Source organism: Phoenix dactylifera, chromosome 1, assembly GCF_051530095.1.
Source record: "Phoenix dactylifera cultivar Ajwa chromosome 1, Ajwa_hap1_PhDact_Kaust_v1.1, whole genome shotgun sequence".
Taxonomy (NCBI): Eukaryota; Viridiplantae; Streptophyta; class Magnoliopsida; order Arecales; family Arecaceae; genus Phoenix; species Phoenix dactylifera.
Window position 1 is genome coordinate 39,668,186 of NC_143190.1, and position 12,091 is coordinate 39,680,276.

Sequence of the window (12,091 nt, forward strand, 5' to 3'; positions counted from 1 at the left end):
ATATCTACTAATGAGAGAGAAAAGGGACGTAGTACAGATGATGGTTGAGATCTTGTTTTAGGGAAAGGTGGTTGGCTTATCTTTGCTTAAACTTTGCTAAGTTACAACTCAGTTGGCAGGATAAGGCAGATTTCAGGGTATGCTCATGAAATGTATGCTCATGGAACACTTAAAAGAGATTTCAAGGATCAAAAGAATTCCATTTCTAGACTTTCACACACCTCTCTTAAACAGGAAGGACAAAAATTTTGAATATTGTTTTTGAGTACCTGAATCTAATTTCTAAAAAGGCTCATGACTACGGGATCATAGCCATCAATCAAATATTCCTTCCCCTCAAATTGGTGGCATGCTTTGCTGTGCTGCATCATCCTATGTTATGGTTGAAATAGCTTTTTGCCATGCGTATCATGGTCATTCAACACCCACTTGAGGTGATGCTGCATTCAGTACAAAATTCCTTCCCCACATCATCTTTCTTGCGAGGTCACATCCATCCAGCTAAACCGCACCCCACACAACGCTTTCTTGGTGGGACCCACTGAAGATGTTTTTCTTTTGATTTCATGTGCATCAGATGTGCCTAAAGTTGCTCTTGACGGTGCCAGTGTTGGTGCAAGACTCCTTCCATTTTGACATATTGTTGACATCTCATGTTACTTGTCCCAAGCAAAGGGTTGGGAGAAAAGCATATAGGAGAAACACAAGAAGCATATTTTCTCATAACAAGGATCCTCTTGAAGGTTAAGGCGTGCCTGATTCTCTTTAGTCAACATTTGGAGGTGATTGTGAAAGAAGATGACTGCTAGATGAACCAGGGCCATCCATTTGTGTGAGATCTCCTCGAGGAAATAGATTTCCAAATCCTCCTTTGATGGAGGACCTTGCATGCCAAAGAGAATCTATGTTGAAGATTTTTTGACATGACTATAAACTTAGATTAACCAAAACCATATTCAGCAAAATTTGTTCTCTTGGATTAAGGTATCTGGGAAGCCGACATCTGCAAACCAGTTAAAAAATTTCGACGGAGATATTTTAGGAAGGCCTTAACCCTATATTATTCTTATGCTCATTTGACAAATCGGTCAATGATTGAAGAGAAATTGTTTGCATCCGAACCAGGGCTCTCTATTGCTGTTGACCCTAGCCTGAAATGGTCCGTAGGCAAATCTTGTTAAGCATCGAGGACCATATAGGTTATGCCAATCGATTGAATAGGGTTCAATTTGATAAAAAAAAGAAGCTTAAAACATTTTTTTATACCTACCCCAGCAAGATTGAGTGATAACCAAATCCATGATTTTGTACCAACCTTACCTGATGGTAAGAATTTGGATTCACTTAAATTATAAAGTCTGATCTGAAGTTTAGGTCTCCTTCAGTAGATCAGCCTGACCTGGCCTGATCTATTGTCAGCCAACTGCATCACCAATTATTTCTGACTTAAGTTATAAAAGACCCAGCCCACATAAGGTAACTACCATGGGTTTGGACTTCGGACCGAAACCCAATCGAGAAGTCCTTTATATGATCTAAAATTCAGATCCTCTGGTGCAAATGGCACCACAATGGACCCAATATATCTGCAACCCGGAAACAAAATCAGCTATAATTACAGTATTAATCATTTGCATTTTTGTTAAACATATGTCTAGTTCTCTAAATTAACCCGAATGACTTCAGTTTGGCAAGGGCCAGTCATGTGATTTGGATATTGGTCACTCATGTTAACTTGTCATTCTCTAAAACAAGAAGTTCCTATCTTGAATATTATACAACGAGGCTTAGTCCAGAGCTGAAGACTCACTTGGACTCATCTGGTCATCTATTTGATTTTTAATCCCTCAAGGACCACAGCTGGCCAAAAGAATCTTAGTCCTAACAGTTGCATAATCCAAGAGAGCAAAAGATCCTGACAACCTAAGCAGACAACTAGCATCCCAATATTTTTCATCCGGCAGACTAAATGCTATTGTTTCTAAATGGGTGTCTCCGTCAATATGGCCTAATATAATAATTAAGATGCCGGAAATGCTGCTCAAATTAGGCACCCAAAGTCGTACCATGAGAGCTGTACTTATTTATTTTTTCCCTTGAAGGCAGGTGAAATTCTCTATAGAATATGGTATTCTTCCGGAGCAGCTGTAACAAGCCTTTGGATTTTAGTGGATTTTCAGTTCCAGAGCTAATTCTGTCTATTCCATGGATTAGTGAGAGAATAAAGGGCAAGCCTTTTTGTCTTGAACTGATGATGAAGTTCTCATCATGGTTCCTTTGTTTACTCTAGGCCAGAGACTCTTAATTTACACGAAAGAAGGTTTGGAAATTTGCCTCAAATAGTTTTTTTTGGTGGGTGGTGGCTTGTCTGTGATAAGATGCAGTGCAAGGGTGAACTTAAACATCTTAATCAGCGGCTTGCCTTCACCAGAAATATAAAGAAGATAAGGTTCGGACGAAGCATATGATGTGCTTCAAATAAGGTATAAAGGACTTCCAAAGTCAAATTATGCATTTTAATTAAAACATAAAGTGTCCTTCACATCTCTCCAACTTTTATGCCTGCAGATTATTTTCTAAGTGCAAGGACTTTTATACCTGCAGATTATTTTCTAAATCTTCTTGCACATATCTCTTTTGATATATCTAAATCATGAAACCTGAGAACTGAATTTTATATATATATATATATATATATATATATATATATATATATATATATATATATATATATATATATATTGTTTTGGTTCCAAACTGTATAAAATATTTAAAGGAAAAGAGGGCGAAAGAAAAAGTTTATTAGCCTGACTTCAGCAAATGTGGTTAACTCCTGGTATTGGAGTTACATCAATGAACTCTGATCAGAAGCAACAAATATGCTATTATCATATCTGTTCAAATTGCTATTATTTATGTTTTTTTATCAATTTAGAATCTGGTCACGTATAGTCTCTTTTCCAATATTGTGCCATTGTTTTAGGAGCAAGCTAGATTGGGTCCTCACAAAACCTTCAATCCGCTTTACTCAATAATTTTCATAGTTCCATTAGAGTCACCATATTCTCTTATTTATTCTGTTGTATATAATGAAAACATCTGAAATGCGATCTGGGACCCTCACAAGGTGTTAGCTTTATCAAAGTTAGATGACATTTCATCTTTTGGAATAATTTTCTCTTTAATTATACATTGGAACCTTTGATAAACTTCTCTCAGAGTCTCGCTCTTTCACTTAATCTTCTCTTTAATTTCTTCCCCCAGGATCTACTAGGCGAAGTTGTATTTAATAAACATCGGTGGGATCTTCCTGTAACAGCATTTCATTCTTATATTCTTCTGTAAAAAGAACCAATCATGCTATACTGTCCTTAAACCATTCACGAATATTATCATTAACACTATTTTCGTTTTTATTGAATGGAATGGGACAGTTGGTGACCCAAATTGTCTCACATTTTTGTTTTCAGAGGTGAACCTCGATAGCCGTAAGCACCCAAAACAATCTCATACACATTAAACTAGAGGAGCCAACACTATTAGCTTACGCTTGCGGACAAAGCAAACTTATCTGAGAACTAGAAAGAAAAAGTAGTGTGTATAGGGACACGCAAGTATGAACAAGCTAATCTTATTCTTCCAATTGCAATGATGGCCGAAGGGAAAGGAGATGCGAAGAGTAGGTCCAACCCATCCTTCAGTCTCCCATCTCGCCATCATGAGACCAGGAGACCCTCAAATTATTTCACGGGTCAATGGATTTAAACCTCTCTAACAAATCCAGGTAGCAGCTTCACACCAACATCCCCTCTTATGCGACCCCTACGTCACAATCCGCATAAGATGACCTAAAATTGACACACTGAAGTCAACGCCTGTCGATATCTTTAAAGATGAGATTAGTAGAAACCCAATTTGCGAGTAATCGGTTTGCCTGGAAACGGAAGCCACATAGGGCAAATATCTCTAGTTACAATGACTCCATTTACATTCTAGTTCAATTCCAATGAACGCTCTAAACAACAACAGAGCTACTGCATCTTTCATATGCTATAATTCTGGCTTAGGTTGAGTTTTTGAGATTGGAATTGTCTTTTGGAAGTTAATCTATAATGGGGCTACCTTCAATTTTTTTCTTTCTTTTTTTTCTTTTGAAAAAAAGATCGATCATATGCGGCTGAATACATACAATAGGGATTAACATCGACTCAAGCACTAGTAATTCTAAAAGGTAAAAAAAGAATAAATGTTTATATTTTGAGGAGTTATCTACTAAGCTTTTTTCGTGCATGTTATACTTGCGCAAGGGTCATGCTAATCTTCTCAAGCTGCAGGCATGAGATTTTTATCGACTATATGGTAATCAAGGAAATCAAGGGGTGCAAAACCATAGATTTTTTCATGGCTCCATGTATACACACATTTTTATTATAATTTTTCATTTTGTTGATTTCCTATTCGGAAACCATGTTTCCTTGGATTAGGTTCTTCTGCCACAAAAGTTGGCACGAAGGCAAGGAATAACCTGTCTCCCATCTCATGTCTGTGGGCCCACCTATGACCTAAGGAGGACTCTAAAATATCTAACAATGGGTCAATGCCCGTGTCAAACCCTTGGTTGCATGTGTGGCGTAAATCTACTCATTCAATGATTAAGGAATTTGGTATTCTTGAGATAATGGACTAAAGCTCCTTTACGGTTGAATCTTCGCCACAATATTTCAACTCCAGATATGAAAGGGGCAGGCCAATCTAAACGAGAGTAGATCTTGGAAGGAACCTTTGATTTTTTTCCAGACGATACATCTGCAACAAGTATTTTATGAGGGGATGGTGGTATGATTAAAGAAGTGGAAAATTGTGTTTGGGGAGAGTCTTCCGTGGATCAAATTCCTTTCGGAGAACTCCATGATAAAGGCCTGGATACAGAGAGGAGTGCTTCAAAGTTCCTTTTCTTCTAAATCTTTTATTAGTAGCATATCCTATCCAAATTTTCATCTGCATTTAGCTGTCACATTACAATTTGCTCATCTATTCAGCCTACCAAACTGCCAGAATGGCATCCTCCTCCCACTATAAACATACTGTGTACAATTTTTTTATTTGACACAATCCTAGATGAAACTTTCTACTCATTTAATATTTGTGGCTTCCACTAGTTCATTAAACAATTCAGAGTCTATCTCTCTCTCTCATATCAAACACCACTCCTTCATGTGCAGAGCCCACTAAGGAATTTATCAGCCTTAAATTCCTTGTGGTCCTCTATCTGGTCCGTCCAACAACAACCATCATGGTCCCTAACCAACTTTCGAGACCAAGCAGCCACTTGACCAATCAATATATTTCCATAGTTTTCTACATATATGCATACAATAACAGAAAATTTAATTTTGGGTATTTTTTTTTTTGGTTCTGAGTGTAGGTCCTCTACAAGTTGCCTCTTATTTCTAGTGAATTTTTGTGTACCATTCGAAAACGGATATAGAAAATTTAAATTTGGACATGACGATTGATGAGACAATTGTTGTTCAACTTGACTAAGAACCCAGTATAAATTTATTGTGCTGTTAATGATCCAAGTATGTCTTTATCTAATCAACTTCAAAGAAGGTTTCTCATCTATTTTATAAGGTAGGATGCATGTTTTTTTGGGCCTATTGGGTTATACCATTGCTGGGTACAATGGTAAAAACTTTTGGTTAGCGAAATGGTATAAATTTGCATCATTAGATTTGTCCCTAGTCCGTCTCTCGCTAGACCCTAAATTATCTATGACTTTTCAAGGTTGCTAAATTAGAACCTAAACTTTTCTTCAACACAATCTATTTTCAGATCTGATTATAAATTCAATCATAGATAGATGATTCTAGAACGTGTGCAAGTAAAAAGTTTCTTGTATCCACTAATGGGGGCTTGGCAATTCCATAATTAACCACCTTTCATATATTGCATCAAATCATTAATCTTTTAATGTCATGTGGTAGGGGAACTATTTTTTCTTGCAAGTAAAAAAAAAAGTTTCTACTCGAGCCTATCATGTATCACATGCAATGCACATGTACGTGCTGAATCTTGGCTGGTTTTGGAGTTGGAGTCCAGCACATCCTAAATTGCTAATATTTTTTTAATGTGCTCACGAAGACGGTACTGCACTCTAAAGCTTTTCTATTATTTATATCGAGTAGATAGTGGTTTGACATTTTGTACCTTATCACCCTCAAATTATAAGTCAACTTAAGATTAATTTAAGGGGTTTAATTTCTTCCTGCAAGCATGTCAAATTTATAGGCATCCTTGGCCAAACTTTGATCAACGCGTTTCTTGCAGCCGATCATTCGCTTGGCTAATCTTGTGGCGCCGATGGAATGTTGGCCTCACAGATATTCTCTCCCTCCCTCCCTCTCTCTCTCTCTCTGTTTTTTTTTCTTCTAGTGGTGGATAGATTAGCGTTTGTCCTCCAGCTCGTGTTAAGATTAAGGTTAATTGCCTTGACTACGACGTACGGGCGGCTTTCAACGCCGAGTTTGACTAAGTGGAGGTGACGCAACCCTATATGGACCAAATGATGCGTACCAAGTAACATTCCATCAGTCCAAGCCACCATTTTTTCCGCACGGAAGTCTGCTCGCATGCATCAGAAAGTCAACTCCCTCATCAATCCCACACGTGAACACCACCTCCCACGTGCGACTAGTCAAACTTTTTAATACGTAATTACCCGCAAGAGAACTCCTCTCACTGTGCGAGTTGCATCATCCATGACCTCATCTAAATTCCGGGAACACTCGAAAAAATGGATGGGCGCCGATCGAGAACGCTGCTTTGGTTGCGTGCCGAATGCTAATTGGCTCGTTTTATTGCAACTATATCGCATTTAACTATATAAGAGTGCATACCCCAGAAGCGATTCCATGAGAACTACCACTATTCTCGTAACAGTCCCCTCTGCGTGCAGAAAGAAAATTAGGGAGCTTGTTAGGCATAAGATTGAGGCAAAATGAAAATTTTTTGGTTATGACTTTAATTTCATAACTTATCTTGTATAGCATGATTACGAGACATACAAGCTAGTGGTTTTCTAATCTCTTGTACTTGATTCATTTGTGTTGGAGTTTTAACTTCAAAAAATAAATAATTTTAAAAAATAAATATGCCAACTTTATTTTCTAAATTTTAGATAGTTTAAAAATTTTAAAATTTTTATACTTTTCTTCGGAAGTTTCTTTCGAAAGAGTTGCATTACTTCCGATTTCCGTAGAGATGCGATGTTTCTGAAACATCGCATTTTTAAAACCGCTACACCATATCACCCACATTACTGCTTCTATATTTTTTGAGACGAAATAGAAAATTCTTTTTTTTTTCTTTTCTCTTCTTTCAAAACTTTTTTTGAGTTTTTTTTTTGGTCTAGACATTTAAAGGAGTTAATCGGATCAAGCTTCTCAGTGCTTGTGCTCGTTAGAGGAGGATCAGGCTGAGCCGGATTGTATACCTTAGAAACGAAATCGCTGCAGATCTGCACATAGGGGGGGCGAATCACATTTTTAGGGCAGCGTATATCATACGCATTAATTCAAGCAAGCTCTTTTCAATCTTCTGATTTTATTCTAGTAGATTATTCTCCTATAATACTTTTATAAAATAAAGATATGGCAATTTTTAAGCAAAATACTTCTAACAGTTTAAGAACGTGATCTTGATTGTACTAAAAATTGCTATATATATATATATTTGTTTATCAAAATTTAATTTGATAGCATATAATTATATTTAATTTAATTGTATAGAAATTTAAAAGCCTTAACTTCATTCAGAAGGTTATTTTCTTCACAAAAATAGTCTTTTAAGAATGTTATATTGCTCTGAAAATTGTGCAAATAGATTTTTGTAACTTTAAAAACTGTATCAAAAATTATCTGCATATTTAAAATCTTTGTAGAATTTTGTGCATCTTTAAAAATAGTATAAAAATTTTCCGCTAATTAAAAATTTGTGTGAAAAATTACTGCAGTTTTAAAATTCGTGCAGATTTTCTGCTTTAAATTTTGCGCAAACTATTTTCTGAATCTTTAAAATCTGTGCAGAAAACTCTTGCATTTTTAAAAACTATGTATATTATTAGTTATTTTCAAAATACCTATTGCCGGTGCAAAAATTATAAAGCCACTTATTATAGTTCTTAGCATAGTAATTTAATTTTATTGTAATGATATCTCTTTACTGTATTTATTTCAAAACCTAAAAGTATATTATTGAAAGCCATTAATTAACTATTAAAAAATATAGGGCTAAATCCCGTGAAACTTATATTTGCATAACAAACTAAACAAACAAAACTTCATAAATGGTTTCTTTTGATGGTCATAGTTCAATCAAACCCGAAAAATTTAGTGGATCTTCTTTTAGAAGGTGGTAAAGCCAAGTAAAATATTGGCTTACCATATTAGGATTGATCTCTGCAATAGAATTTTCTGATCCTAGACCATTATCTGGATCAACCTCTTAACTCTCTCCTGGCCCTCAAGATTTTGGATCATCTGGCTCTCACTCTAAAACTCCCAAAGAAATTGATTTCTATTACTACCATAGGATTCTTAGTGCTCTTGCTAATTCTTTATATGATGTGTACCGTCCCATCAAATCGGCTAAGGAGCTTTGGGATGCTCTTAAAGTGGAATATGGATTGGATGATTCTAGTTTTGATCGGTTCACCATATCCATGTTCTGTAAATATGCCATGGTGGATTCCAAATCAATCAATGTCCAAATTCATAATTTTCAAGATCTTCTTAGAAAGGATGAATTGACATGATGCAAATTCTTTGAAAATTATAGAGTCCAAGCCTTGGTTGATTCTCTCCCTCTATCTTGCTCAGTTTTTCTTGTGAGTAAAGTCGTAAGCAAGGTGACTTAACTCTATCAGGATTGAAGAAGAGCATCAACTTAAACATAAGCCTAAACCTGATTTTGGACTCAAGATCAATTTGACCAAATCAAGTTAAACCTATTTCAAACCTCATGAAAAATTCTTTAAAAAGAAAAAACTTCAGACTCCTTCAAATCTTGTCTCTTCCTCCAAATCTCCTAGAATCTATAATCATCTAGATCAGAAGCCAAAAAAGAAGGAGACATTCTGCTTCATGTGCGGGCGGTCAAATCATATGGCGAAGGACAACTATTATAGAAAGACTGAACCTCGAAAGAAAAAATCATCTAAACCTCAAGTGAATATGGTTCTGGATCAGGTCAGAAAGTCAAAATTCTTTGATTTTTCTTGTCCATTCTTCTTGTGATTAGTGGCTTGATTCTGAGCTAATATTCATATTTGGTTTAATCACTCCTAGTTCTCCATCTTATAGGAATCAAGTGGAGGAGATGTAACGCTTGAAAATGACTCCTCAGCACAAGTGTTAGGAAAAGGATGAGTGGACCTAAAGATAATATTTGAAAAACTCTTAATCTTTCACGAAGTGTTGTTTGTCCCCAACATTAGGAGAAATCTCATTAGTGAATCTCTTCTTATATCTAGAGGATATAAGATTGTATTAGAATCTAATAAGTTTGTAATCACTCATAATAACGAGTTTGTTGGAAAAGACTGTATTTGAAGGCCTATTCAAATTGAGTGTAATTCCTAAAGATTCTAATAAAGATTATCCTTTTATTCTAAATCTTGAATCTTCTAATGTTTGGCATGGTAGGCTTGGTCATGTGAATTTTGATCGGATCCATCACATGAATAACTTAAATATGATCCCTAAGATCCATCCACATAAAAAGTCAAATGTGAAATTTGTGTTCAAGCCAAAAGTACCTGAAAACTATTCAAATATGTTAATAGAAGTTTTAACCTTCTTGACCTAATTCCTAGTGATGTGTGTGACCGACTCTACTAAAATTCCAACTCGAGGATGAAATCATTACTTTGTAACATTCATTGATGACTTCTCCAGGTATTGTTGTACATATCTAATCAAATCTAAACATCAAGTCTTAGATAAGTTTAAAATCTATAAGGATGAAGTTGAAACCCAAACTAAGAAAATCTTTAAATGACTTAGGTTTGATCGAGGTGGAGGATATACCTTGAATGAAATAACCCTATTCTATCAAGAACATGGGATTATTCATGAGGTTACTCCTCCTTACTCTTTATAATTGAATGGTGTAGTAGAACGAAAGAATCATACCCTTATGGATATGGTTAATTTAATGTCAATCAGTTCAGGAGCATGCAAGAACTTGTGGGAGGAAGCTCTTTTAGCAGCCAGTTACATCCTAAATAGAATACTTTCTAAGTATAGTAATAAGACACCTTTTGAACTCCAAAAGTGTAGAACTCCTATATTAGATTATCTTAATTTGAAAATATATTTTTTCTTTTAGAAATCAAATAACTAATCAAATTCAATTTGACCTATCATTTAACCCTAGTCTTGTTGAATTAGAGGTTTCTCATGCTTCTAGAAAGAGGAAGAGGTTTAACCCTGATCATTAACTTTCTGAACCTAGAAGGAGCATAAGGACTAGAAATAAAAAGGACCTTGGTGAAGGTTTTTTTACTCTTTTAGTTGAAGGTGAACCTTTCACATTTGTAGAGAAAGTATTTTCCCATGATGCCCCTTTATAAAAGAAAGCCATCAACTCTAAATTCAACTCAATTATCCAAAATCAGATCTAGATCCTAACCGATGTTCTTCTAGGTAGTAAACTATTATGTTGTAAGTGGTTATTCAATAAGAAGTTTAGACTTGATGGATCAATAGAAAAGTATAAGGCTAGATTAGTGGCTAAGGAGTATAGCTAGAAAAGGATTTAGATTATTTTGATATCTATTATCCTGTAGCTAGAATCTCTATCCTTAGAACCTTTCTTACTATTGCTTCCATCCATAAGTTGATCATTCATTAAATGGATGTGAAGACTGCGTTCCTAAATGGAGATTTAGATGAAGAGATCTATTTGAACAACTTGAAGGATTCATTATAAAGAGACGAGAACAAAGTTTGCAAATTTGTTAATTCCCTATACGGTCTCAAACATGCACCTAAATAATGGCATAAAAAATTTGATGAAACTATTCTTTCTTTAGTTACTACATCAATGATCATAATAAGTGGGCGTAATTCAAAATCATCAATGATGATTGCATGATCTTTTGTTTATATGCCGATGATATTCTGATTTTTGGAATTTCTATAAAAATTATATCGAAATTAAACAATTCCTTTCAAATCACCTTGATATGAAAGATTTAGGTGAATCTGATATCATCCTAGGAATGAAGCTGATCAGATCCTCTGAAGGGATCGCTCTCTTCCTTGCTCATTTCATCAAGAAAATGATTCAAAAATTTGGTTACTCTGATAAAAAATCTATATCTACCCCTTATGATCCAAGTATTCATCTCAAAAGAAATTTAGGTGAACTAGTTAAACAAATCAGATACTCCCAAATTATAGATTCTCCCTATATGTGGCAAACATGATAAGACTTGATGTTGCCTATGTTGTAAGAAGACTAAGTAGATATACTCAAAATCCGAATCAATCTCATGGTCATCCATTGAAAGGGTATTTCGATATCTTAAAGGAACTCTTGATCTTTCTCTTTTTTATAATGGATACCTTAAGATGGTTGAATATTATAGTGATGCAAATTGGATTACTGATTCTCTTGATCTTAAATTAACCATTGGATATCTCTTTCTTCTCGGTGGTGCTGCCATTGTTTGGAGATCATCCAGGCAAACTATCATATCTCAGAGCACCATGGAGGCCGAGTTAATTGCTTTGGATACTACTTGTATTGAGATAGAGTGGATTAAAAATTCTATCTCAGAGCTATCTTTAGTACCTAAGCCAGTTTCGGCCATATCAATTCATTGTGGTAATAAGGCCGTAATAGAATCGAAAAATTTAAAAAGTACTAATAAAAAGATAAACTGCCATATCCAGATTTGTCATAAATTTGTTTGACAACTCAAAAAAAGTAATACTATTTTTCTAAAATATATCAAGTCCGAGAAAATCTTGGTAGATCATTTAACTAAGGGTTTGTCTCGGAGTGGAGTCCTAGAATCATCGAG